The sequence below is a fragment of the Homarus americanus genome, unplaced genomic scaffold (assembly GCF_018991925.1).
Source record: "Homarus americanus isolate GMGI-L3 unplaced genomic scaffold, GMGI_Hamer_2.0 scaffold57980, whole genome shotgun sequence".
Taxonomy (NCBI): domain Eukaryota; kingdom Metazoa; phylum Arthropoda; class Malacostraca; order Decapoda; family Nephropidae; genus Homarus; species Homarus americanus.
The window spans coordinates 21,752,170-21,765,010 of NW_024716703.1; positions in this window are offsets into that span (position 1 = coordinate 21,752,170).

A 12,841-nucleotide genomic window follows, 5' to 3' on the forward strand; every position below is an offset into this window, starting at 1 on the left:
GACCGCGTTCTTAAGGTTTTTATTTATAGAATGAAGTGAAAGAAACGTTTTATGATCTGTGTGTATACTTATTACCACCTCCACCAGTACTACTACTATCATCATTACCCACCACCATTGCTACAACCACAACTACTAACCAGTACCACACCCCCACCGACTACAACAACCAACACCAACCATTCTGTCACCATTACCACCACAACCATCACAACTATAGCCATCATCATCACCCGACACAATCAAAGTAACTCACCCCTCTCACCACTATCACCATCACCCCAAAGTCACCATTCCCCACCATCATCACTACTAAATTTAACACAATAAATTAGCAGCTGTCTGGACGAGCCTCTAATTCAATTCCCCACCACCACACCCTACACCATTCCCCACCACCACACCCTACACCATTCCCCACCACACTTACACCATTCCCCATCACCACACTTACACCCATTCCACACCACCACACTCTACACCCACCTCACCACACCCCTACACCATTCCATTATCTCACACCCTTACATCATTCCTCACCACCACACTTACACTATTCACTACCACACCCTGGCCACCATTCCACACCACCACACCCTACACCATTCTCCACCACCACACCCTACACCATTCCCCACCACCACACCCTACACCATTCCACACCACCACACCCTACACCATTCCCTACCACCACACCCCACACCATCATCAGAGTCTAACAATAAGCTCGGTGTAACTTAATCTTCTCGGCCATTGTCAAGAAAAATCCTTCACTACAGAGGTAACAAATTCCAGGGTAGGCCTACAGTGAGCCTAACACACTTCATTATTTCTTTGTACCAATTCCGACAGTGATCTGGGTAAGTGTGGAGGGCGGATGGATAAAGAAGGAGGGGTGGAGGGGATAGTGGAGGAGGCAAGGAAGGGGTGGAAGATTGTGGTGAAGAGAGGAGGGGAAGGAAGAGAGGTGAAAGAGGGGGGAGAGGAAGAAAGAGGGGAGGACAGGGAGAGAAGGAGAGGGAAGGGGGGAAGGGAAGGAGGAGGGGAAGGAAGGAGAGGAGGGTTAGGAGTAGGGAGAGGAAGAGAAGAGGGAGAGGTGGTAATGGGAAAGAGAAAGGGGAAGAGGATAAACAGAGGGAAATGAGTAAAGGGGAGGGGAGAGAAGAAGCTGAAGGAGGGGAAGGGAAGGAAAAGCTGGAGGAAGGAGTAAGGAAGGAGTAAGGGGGGATGGGTGAGGGAGGGATGGTGAGGAGGAGGGATGGTGAGGGAGGATAAAAAAAAGAAATAGGTGAGGGAGGAAAAGATAGGAAGAGGAAAGATCGATTTGAAGAAAGTGAGGAAAGGATAGATGAAGGAAAAGGGAATGGCAAGGTGGGGAGGATGGGAAAGGATTGAACGAGGGAGAGAGGAATGAGAAAGAAATTGGTAAAGGAGGAACAAAGAAAAAAGAGAGAGGAAAGGAGGGAAGAAGGAGGGAGGGGAAATGGAACAACAGAAAAAAGAACTGTAAGAGAGGGGAAGACACAAACAAAGAGTAAAAGGGAAGGTAGAGACAAAGATAAACAGAAATATAGCAGGAAAATAGAAAGGCGAGGAGAGAGAACAGATGAGCATTTTTCAACAGAAGTTACAAGGAACAACAATGAGACGAGGAACACAAACGTACCACAGATACATGGACGAGGAAGTTACTCACGCCTGGACACATGATGGTGGTTGTCACTCACACCAGAGGACACATGATGGTTGTCACTCACACCAGAGGACACATGGGGTGATCGTCACTCACACACTCACATAAGAGATTGGCTGTCACCACACCTGGACACATGATTGTTGTCATTCACACCTGGACACATGATGGTGGGTCACTCACACCAGAGGACACATGGGGTTGGTTATCACCACACCTGGACACATGATTGTTGTCACTCACACCTGGACACATGAGGGTGGTTGTCACTCACACCAGAGGACACATGGGGTGGTTGTCACTCACACCTGGACACATGAGGGTGGTTGTCACTCACACCAGAGGACACATGATGGTTGTAACTCACACCTGGACACATGATGTTTGTTACTCACACCAGAGGACACATGAGGGTGGTTGAGAAGACACAGTATGAGCGAGCAACACATTATGTACACAGAAGGAAGAAAGTAAATTACATTAGCCAGCTCTGTACAGTCGAGCTCCCCAGGTGCCTGATGATACCTGCTGTAGTTGTACCAAGGTAGGAGAAGAGGGAAGTGAATGGAGATGCAGGGAAGTGGGGGGGTGGAAGGGAATAAAGGAAGGGAAGAGGAGAGGGCTAAACAGGAGAAGAGGACCAAGAATGGAAGAAAGGGGAGGACAACAGCAGCCACTACGACGAAACAATAACATCTGACTAGGACGAAACATCAACAGCTGAACAGGACGGAACAACAACAGCTGAACAGGACGAAACAACAGCAGCTGATCAGGACGAAACAACAACAACTGACCAGGACGAGACAACAGCTGACTCAGCCTCACCACCAGGTTATTCACAACAGCATCCTGGCCGCCCCCGCACAGCATTTCAACAAGGGTAATTGGAACCTCAGAGCCCCGGACGGTTATAAGAAATGCTGTTATTGCGTCCTTTCCAACGAGGGGAAAGAATGACACTAATAACCCGAGGTATTTACAGAAACATGTGTCGTAAGCACAGGACACAGCACCAAGACGCGGTGAGCCGAAGTGTAAACATAGGACACGGTACCAAGACACATCAACGTGAATGGTGTAAAAGAAAGCCAAATAAAGACCTGCCTGGTGACCCACAGTGCCAAATAAAGACCTGCCTGGTGACCCACAGTGCCAAATAAAGACCTGCCCAGGCCCACAGTGCCAAATAAAGACCTGCTGGTGGCCCAAGTGCCATGTAAAGACCTGCCTGGTGGCCCACAGTGCCACAACAAAGACCTGCCTGGTGACCCACAGTGCCAATAAAGACCTGCCTGGTGACCCACAGTGCCATGTAAAGACCTGCCTGGTGGCCCACAGTGCCAAAGAAAGACCTGCCTGGTGACCCACAGTGCCAAATAAAGACCTGCCCAGGCCCACAGTGCCAAATAAAGACCTGCCCAGGCCCAGTGCCATGTAAAGACCTGCCCGGGCCCACAGTGCCACAACAAAGACCTGCCTGGTGACCCACAGTGCCATGTAAAGACCTGGCAGACCCACAGTACAAATAAAGACCTGCCTGGTGACCCACAGTGCCATGTAAAGACCTGCCTGGTGACCCACAGTGCCATGTAAAGACCTGCCCTGGCCCCTGCTGCGCCACGTAAAGACCCGCCTGCGGCCCACAGTGCCATGTAAAGACCTGCCTGGCGGCCCACAGTGCCGCGTAAAGACCTGCCGTGGCCCGCTGTGCCAGTAAAGACCCGCCTGGTGGCCCACAGTGCCAGTAAAGACCTGCCTACAGTGCCACATGCGTAAAGACCGTCTGGTGGCCCACAGTGCCATGTAAAGATCACGCCCTGGCCCACAGTGCCATGTAAAGACCTGCCTGGTGACCCTACAGTGCCAATAAAGACCTGTCTGCGGCCCACAGTGCCAGTAAAGACCTGCCTGGTGGCCCACAGTGCCATGTAAAGACCTGCTGTGACCCACAGTGCCAACAAAGACCTGGTTCAGGCCCACAGTGCCATGTAAAGACCTGCCCAGGCCCAGTGCCATGTAAAGACCTGCCTTGTGACCCACAGTGCCAAGTAAAGACCTGCCTGAAGACCCACAGTGCCATGTAAAGACCTTCCTGATGACCCACAGTGCCATGTACAGACCTGCCTGATGACCCACAGTGCCATGTAAAGACCTGCCTGGTGACCCACAGTGCCATGCAAAGACCTGACTGGTGACCCACAGTGTCAAGTAAATACATGCCTGGTGACCCACAGCGCCATGTAAGGACCTGCCTGGTGACCCACAGCGCCATGTAAAGACCTGCCCGGTGACCCACACGTGGTGAACCATGGCACTACATGTAGTTCACCATGGCACTGGTCGTGGCGAACCATGGCGTGAGGGTTCTGGCTGGCACTGTGTTAACGGCATAAATATTCACGAGCGCTGGATACACACTCTTCCACTTAGCCAACTCTCACACCCGTCACTAGTGTCTTGTCCAGCGTGTAGCTCTCTCCTCCTGTCCTCTCCACTATCCGAAGAGGAGCAGGCAACGGTGAAAAAACACGGGAGAAGAAGAAAAAGAAAGAAGAAGTAGAAGAAAGGTAGAATAAAGATAGAGGGTAAAAAGAGGAAGGAGAAAAATATGGCAAGGAAAAAAAGGGAAAAGGAAGAGAAGAATAGGGGGAGATGAAACAGAAAAGAAGGAAAATAAACTTGAAAGGTGAAAGAAGAAGAAAGAGAGGAACAAGAGAAGCAGATACAGGCAAAGAAGAAGAGGCAAGAAATAGAAGAGGAAGAAAAATGAGTAGAAAAGAAAAGGGGGATAAAAACAACGGAGAATAAAAAGAAGAGATAAAGGAGAAACTAGAAGGACGAAGAGGAGATGAAAGAAAAAGTTGAAGGCGAAACAGAGAAATAAAATAATACGAAGCAAAAAAGGAAGAAACAAGCAAATTGGATAAGAATAGAGAAGAGGAACAAACAAGAGATTGAGTAAAATAGAAATGACAATAACAACAACGTCGAGGAGGTGGTGAAGGAGGACTTGGAGGAGTAGGTGAAGTAGGACTTGAAGGAGAAGGCAGAAGAGCGGTCAGACTCCGTTCCTTGTACAGTACAAATACACCTTAACTTTTATAGCTACACACACACACACACACACACACACACACACACACACACACACACACACACACACACACACACACACACACACACACACACACACACACACACACACACACACACACACACACACACTCAACGCACGATCTATACCTTCATACTTTCTTGGAAAACATAAAATAGCAAGACTTAACTCACGTGTACATACCCATAAGAGTACAACATGGAATAAAAAATAACTAGACAGAAACTTCAGTACAAGAATTCTAAAAAGCAGGAGAAATCCGTGCGGTATTATTCATCCGTATTGACACCCCAGCGAGTGTCTGACTGCCGGAATTGATGGATATTGGAGGGTTTAAAATATGGACCCAGGGCTGGATTGGATGTCTAGTATTTTAGTGGGTGTTATTGACTTCATCCGGCAAGGGAGGGGGGGGGGAGGGATTCTGATGTCAGTAAGAGAGAGCTATACGACGTCATCACGATACCAGCAAAACATCATCCGCATCTCGGTGAAGTATTGAAGTCAAGTAAAACAATATTGACGTCAACAATAGCGAAGATGTGTGTGTCAGTTTCCTAGTGGCCCCCCTTCAGTTCTCTCCCCAAGTCCCTCACAAATAATGATGAAAATAAAATGTTTGGGTTCTCTTCCTTTATTTTAATGCTTTCAATCATCAAACAGAATGCATATTTTGTTACAGTTCAATGGGATGGATGACATTGTTTCCTTTCAGTAAGTCGACTGATTCGAGGTTGAGTCACTGATAAAGCACATCTCATGTCTGGGTCCACATGTAACCGATTTCAGCTATTATTCTCTCTTTGAAGAAGGTGGAGAAACCAGATTCACATAAGTAAGTAGTAGAAAACGGCAAGAGGACTCGAAGTGCGATCTCACTAACTTTTGGATATGACTGATACATTGAGCACCAGAATACAGTCAGAGATTTTCCTTCATAGAGGTCTCTGGCAGCAGAATCGTTCTGAGATAAAGGAATTCGTCTGAGCAGGAACTAGAATCGTGCAACCTGAGAGAATCCGTTGGAAATGAAAAACTAGCTGCTGCACCATACTATGTAAACTGTACCGTACGGGTATTATTACACACAATGACAAAAAAAAAGAGATTTCTCCCCTAACAAGGCAAAGTAACAACAAAAAAGTTGAATCAGAGTTTCCACATTTTCTCCAAACATATACTACTTACACTAGCCTGTCATGGCCCCCCCTAAAATCTTGCCGTGGACCCCCCAGTTTGAGGAACACTGGTACAGACGCTAGTGGGTAGAGTGAGTGATCATCTTTGTGAGTTGAGATTATAGTATAGTGTATGGGACTCATGGTTCCTTAAGATAAAGCAAGAAGTGTTAGTTCATGAGTGTAGAGTGGGGAGGAGGAGGAAGGGTAAGGGAGATGGGGGAAGAAAGAGTACGGGAGGAGGATGAAGAAGAGTACGGGAGGAGGATGAAGAAGAGTAAGGGAGGAGGAGGAAGGGTAAGGGAGATGGGGGAAGAAAGAGTACGGGAGGAGGATGAAGAAGAGTAAGGGAGGAGGATGAAGAAGAGTAAGGAAGAAGGAGGAAGGTAGAGATGGGGGGAAGGAGAAAGAGTACGGGGAGGAGAGAAGGCGAGTAAGGAGGAGGAGGGAAGGGTGGGGTGAGATGGGGGAAGAAAGAGTATGGGAGAGGGATGAAGAAGAGTAAGGGAGGAGGATGAAGAAGAAAGTAAGGGAGGAGGAGAAGGGTAAGGGAGATGGGGAAGAAAGAGGATGGGAGGAGGATGAAGAAGAGTAAGGGAGAGGAGGAAGGGAGATGGGGAAGAAAGAACATGGGAGGAGGGGATGAAGAAGAGTAAGGGAGGAGGATGAAGAAGAGTAAGGGGAGGGGAGGGGAGGGAAGGGTCAGGAGATGGGGAAGAAAGAGTACGGGGAGGAGGATGAAGAAGAGTAAGGGAGGAGGATGCATGAAGAGTAAGGGAGAGGAGGAAGGGTCAGGGAAGATGGGGGAAGAAAGAGCATGGGAGGAGGATGAAGAAGAGTAAGGGAGGAGGATGATGAAGAGCAGGAGGAGGATGAAGAAGAGTAAGGGAGGAGGATGAGGAAGAGTAAGGGAGGAGGATGAAGAGGAGTAAGGAGGAGGATGAAGAGAGGAGTAAGGGGAGGAGGACAAGAGGAGTAAGGAGGAGAGGATGAAGAGGAGTAAGGGAGGAGGATGAAGAAGAGTAAGGGAGGAGGATGAATAAGAGTAAGGGAGGAGGATGAGGAAGAGTAAGGGAGGAGGATGAAGAGGAGTAAGGAGGAGGATGAAGAGGAGTAAGGAGGAGATGAAGAAGAGTAAGGGAGGAGGAGGAAGGGTAAGGGAGATGGGGGAAGAAAGAGTACGGGAGGAGGATGAAGAAGAGTAAGGGAGGAGGATGAAGAAGAGTAAGGAAGAAGGAGGAAGTGAGGAAGGAGGAGGATGAAGAAGAGTAAGGAAGGAGGAAGAAGAATGAGAAATAAGGAGATAGAAGAGTGAGGAAAGAGGGGTAAGGGAAGGAGGAGGGGTAAGGGAAGAGGAGTAAGGGAAGAGGAGGAGGAAGAAGAAGAGGAAGAGGAGGTCCCTGCTGTTGCGTCATGAGGGAAGATGAGAAGGCCACCACCTGCCACTAGGTATAAACTACCCCCCCACCTCATTATTTTAGATTAAACCCCACACAAGCTTTCCTGAGCCACCCAGCCCCTGGATATTACTCCGCCGGGCTCTAGTTTGGTTCTGGCGCGGCGGAGTACGTGGGCGGTGCATTGTGGGTAAGTGGGGTGTACGTGGGCGGTGCATTGTGGGTGTGTGAGGTGTATGTGGGCGGTGCATTGTGGGTGTGTGAGGTGTGTGTGGGCGGTGTATTGTGGGTGTGTGGGGTGTATGTGGGTGGTGCATTGTGGGTGTGTGGGGTGTACGTGGGCGGTGTATTGTGGGTAAGTGATGTGTATGTGGGTGGTGTATTGTGGGTGTGTGAGGTGTATGTGGGCGGTGCATTGTGGGTGTATCTATTTGTCATTCACCTTACCTGTCATACACACACCTCAGCTGTCACACACACACACACCAACCTGTCATACACACACCAACCTGTCATACACACACACCAACCTGTCATACACACACACCAACCTGTCATACACACACACCAACCTGTCATACACACACCAACCTGTCATACACACACCAACCTGTCATACACACACCAACCTGTCATACACACAACTTGCCTGTCACACACACACCTTACCTGTCATACATAAACTCCCTACACTGTCACTATGTTGAAATGAACTGTAGTTTGAGCTGATCCCCATCTAAGTTACTATATGTCTTATTTGTGTCACTTATGTCACTTGTATATTATTTGTAATTCGTAACCCATTCCCCAAATATGTAACTGTATATTTTCAGCCTTCTGGCTGCCAAGCTCTTTCAATAAACCGTTAATTATTATTATTATTATTATTATTATTATTATGCATTAACGCTTAACTTGACTCTTTTTTCTATCTATTTTCCATCATGTCCAGATTTATTTATTTACCCTTTATTTCCGTCTTCACAATCAAGCTACTTACTACAACCTGTATTTTCTTATTTTTATATTATTCGTTATCATTCTATGCCCCGTTATCGTTATATTGTTCGTTATCATTCTATGCCCCGTTATGATTCTATGCCTCGTTATTATTCTATGCCCCGTTATCGTTATATTGTTCGTTACCATTCTACTGTTCGTTATCATTCTATGCCCCGTTATGATTCTATACCCCGTTATCATTCTATGCACTGTTATCGTTATATTCGTTATCATTCTATTGTATGTTACCAATCCATGCCCCGTTATCAATCTAATCTCCGTTATCATTCAATTATCCGTAATCATTCTATTTCCCATCTTCCTCTGGCGGGTTCATTATCTTACTCCCGTTTTCTCTGTGACGAGCACTAAGCCGATGCTGCTGCTCTACCAGAGGGGACACTGAAGTAATCTCATCTGACGCTGCATACTAATAATCTCCTTCACTCTAACACAAATGTCAAGGCGTTCCCTCCGCTAGCCTTTAAATAAAATAAAAATTGATGTAAATCCATAATATAATATATCTCCCTTTCATATAATATTTTTTTACCCTTTTAATCTGGTAAAATGAATATGTTTCAACTAGATGTTAATAGACAAGTGTACATAAAATATAAGGGTACGGGGGATGGATGGGGGAGGAGGGGAGGAGGGACATATTTTTCAAGCGTAGAGTACTCGTTTATTTATGCATTTCCCTAATTGATACATGAGAGAGAGAGAAAAAAAAATTTGTTTCACACTTGAACACTGAGTATGTAAAAGACCTTGGCAGAGCTGAGAGCCTGACACCTGGGTTAATCTGTTTAATTTATTCATTACATCTAACGCACCGGATTTCCATTTTGGATTTGGTGTCTCGAAATATGGCGGGAGTTTCAAGAATATGTCATGGGTCGCTCCCCCCCCCCTCCCTACCCCACCACATGTACGATGGCGGTGAGAGAGAGAGAATGATGACAGCAAGAGGTGGAATAATGAACAGGAGAAGAAGAAAGAGGTTAACAAGACAAGAATTAAAAATGGAAACATAATAAAAAAAACTATGAAGAAAAAGCAGAAGTAAAAAACAAAAGAAAAAAAAACGATGAAGAAAGAGATGAAGAAGAAATAGAAACACTAACTTATGAATCTCATTATCTCATTACATTAATCACCATATAGAAGAAAACATTAATTTCTCATATGACAAAAAAAAACATCACATTTGCATAGAGAAGAAACCCTTATATTTATGTGAATGAAAAACTATCAACTTCTGATAATTCGTGCACAGAAGAAACCATCAAAGGTAATTAAATAATTCAAACATAAAACTAAGATAATTACTCAAACAGAAATTCCTACATTAAACAACCACAAACAATTAAAGATATGTTAGAGAGAAAACTATTTAAGATGATTTACATAACAAGAAACCAAAGGTAATTAACATAAGCTAATGAAAGTAATTCTTACATACAGGAAGACGGCAAAAATATATGACACCACATGATATAAACTTCTCTTGACGTGACGCCACTAGTTCAGTGACCCGACACCACCAGCTGGCCGAGTATGGCGGTGTAGGGGTGAGGGCCCTTCTACTTTAAGCCTTCATCTCGACCCTCCTCCTCCTCCTCCTCCCAGACGATCGACAAGCTCTGAATCCTCGACCAGGGAAGCTCCACCGTCGACCCAGACCCACCGTCAATTAAGACCCACAGTCGACCAGGCCCCACCGATAATCAGGCCCCAGTCAATCAGGCCCCAGTCAATCAGACCCCATCGCCAATCAGGCCCCATCGTCAATTAAGACCCACAGTCGACCAGGCCCCACCGATAATCACACACCCATCGTCAGTCAGGCCCCAGAGTCAATCAGACCCCATCGCCAATCAGGCCCCAGAGTCAACACAAGACCCACAGTCGACCAGGCTCCACCGTCGACCAGGCCCCACCGTCGACCAGGCTGGGTGAGTTGAAGGGCCGGGGACAAATAATGGGATGGTGGTCGGGTCGAGTGACGCTCAGCTCTGCCATAAATCAAAATAATGAGCCAAGGATCATCTGGAGAGTATCCTTATAACCTAATCCCCTAATCTTAATATCTAATCCTTTAACCTAATCCCCTAATCTTAATATCTAATCCTTTAACCTAATCCCCTAATCTTAATATCTAATCCTTTAACCTAATCCCCTAATCTTAATATCTAATCCTTTAACCTAATCCCCTAATCTTAATATCTAATCCTTTAACCTAATCCCTTAATCTTAATATCTAATCCTTTAACCTAATCCCCTAATCTTAATATCTAATCCTTTAACCTAATCCCACAATCTTCTTTACCAATCATATATCTCATTCCTAATCCTTCATTCCCAATACCAGGGAGGGAATGGGAGGAAGAAGTAGGGAGGGAGAAGATAAGGGGGGGAGGGGAAAGAGAGGGAGGAGAGAAGAAGGGAGGAGTAGGGAGAGGGTGAAGAGAAGGGAGGGAATGTGAGGGGGAAGAGAGGGAGGAGAGAAGTGGTGGGGTGAGGGAGGGGAAGAGAAAGGAGACGGAGTGGGAAGAGGAATAAAGGTGGGATAAGGTGAGGAGGAACGAGGAGGAGGGGGTCGCACAAGATGAGTGACAGACAACGACATACATACACACATACACTCCTGTCTTCAACCTGCATAATTTCACGGTAATCTCTCATTCTCTACGCCATTCTGAAATACCTAATCTTAATTTCAAATCTCACTCCCATTCCTCTAAACTTCATTTCCAATCCACAATTCTGAATGTCGAGTCTAATCCTTAGTCCGTAATGTTCCTTCAAATCCTATTTTTCGCATTATTGTTCTCCGTAATTTATTATTTAAAAAAACTCAAATTTATCTCCAATCTTTAGGGCAAATCCTCACCCTCTCGTTATCAGATCCCTAAACCCCAATCCAGACTTTTCGACTCCCAAGTCCCAAATCCGAGTCACTTGGACGAGCTTCTTGCCGCCGCGTGTGAAATATTCATGGCCTAATCACGTCAATCAGGAGCGAGAGCAACTGGCCAATCAGCGCGGCATCTGACTCGAATGACAAACACTATAATCTCGGTAAAGGTTATTATTCTTCACTCCGCAACAGAACGCACCTGGAGCTTAGTTGTGATTTCGCGTTTTCTCGTGGGCTGGTGTTCACTTTGGGCCCGACGGCGACTCACGGGATGGCGTTCAACACCTTGGAAGGCGTTAACTTTGTAATCTGACGTTCACTTATGCCCTAACGTTCACTCGCGGGATGGCATTCACTTAAGTAGGGATGGCGTTCACTTAAGGCTTGGCGTTTACATAATAGCATATTGTTCAGTTAAGGGGTGGGGGTTTATTCATGGCCTAACATTCACTTACGAGTTAGCGTTCACTCTTGCGATTACGTTCATTTACTTCCTGGCATTGAGGAGCATAGGGAACTCGCCAAGAAACAAAAGAACTCGCCAACAATGTAAATAAATATTCCTTATATAAACAAACGAAACTCAAGAGAGATGACCTCGCCAAAGGAATATAAACATTTAACAATGAACAAAAACTCGACGAGAAACCCACGAAATCACCAAAATATCGTCTAAGACTCAGCTTAACACCCTTCGCGGCTGCCACGAGATCGGTTATAAGTCAATTTATGGCCTGACATTATAAATCAGCGTTGAGACTCCCAAGCCACACCGCTGCCAACTTCACCACCCACCACCAGCGTCTTCCACCGCCTCCACACCTACCTCTGTTTCCACATCCATACTATGTTAGTCTCCACCACATCCACATTATCTGTCACCTTATATATGTAGCTATATTAACACAACTTTTATTAATAAGCAACACCACGGGCCAATGACAGCTGTAATAAGAGGGATTGTATTGTCAGTTCACCCACTCATAATCTTACACAATGCTGCTACAACAACAAACAGATAAAGGAGGATCCCACATTATAATAAGTATAAGACCTAAAGCCGTGTTAATACCATCATTAGAATCCTCTTTAATCATAACAACAACAGAAAACATAAAAGAGTTCCGTACTAAAGTAGTGAAGAGTCACACTGCGGGATGGAATGAAACACGCTCGTCTCTCTTAAGGTTTTGAGATAAATAAAAAAGGCTTCCTAAGGCGACGAGGTAGTAGGCGACGAGGTAGTAGGCGACGAAGGGGTCCAGGTGGTGGTGGTGGTGTGTAGAGTTTTGTCAACACCACACGAAGAGAACTTGACGTTAATGTTACGTCTTACATTACAGGAGTGGGTTAATACTATTCCATCACGAGTGGGGGTTAATACGCTTCCATCACGGGCGGGCTTGACACGTCACTGCCCAAAAGGTTGTAGCGGCGTCATCAACAGCAGCAAGAGGACCAGTGCCTGAAGTGAGATGTATCAGCACCAACAGCAGACCAAAGCAACAACAACAACAGGAGGGCGCAGTG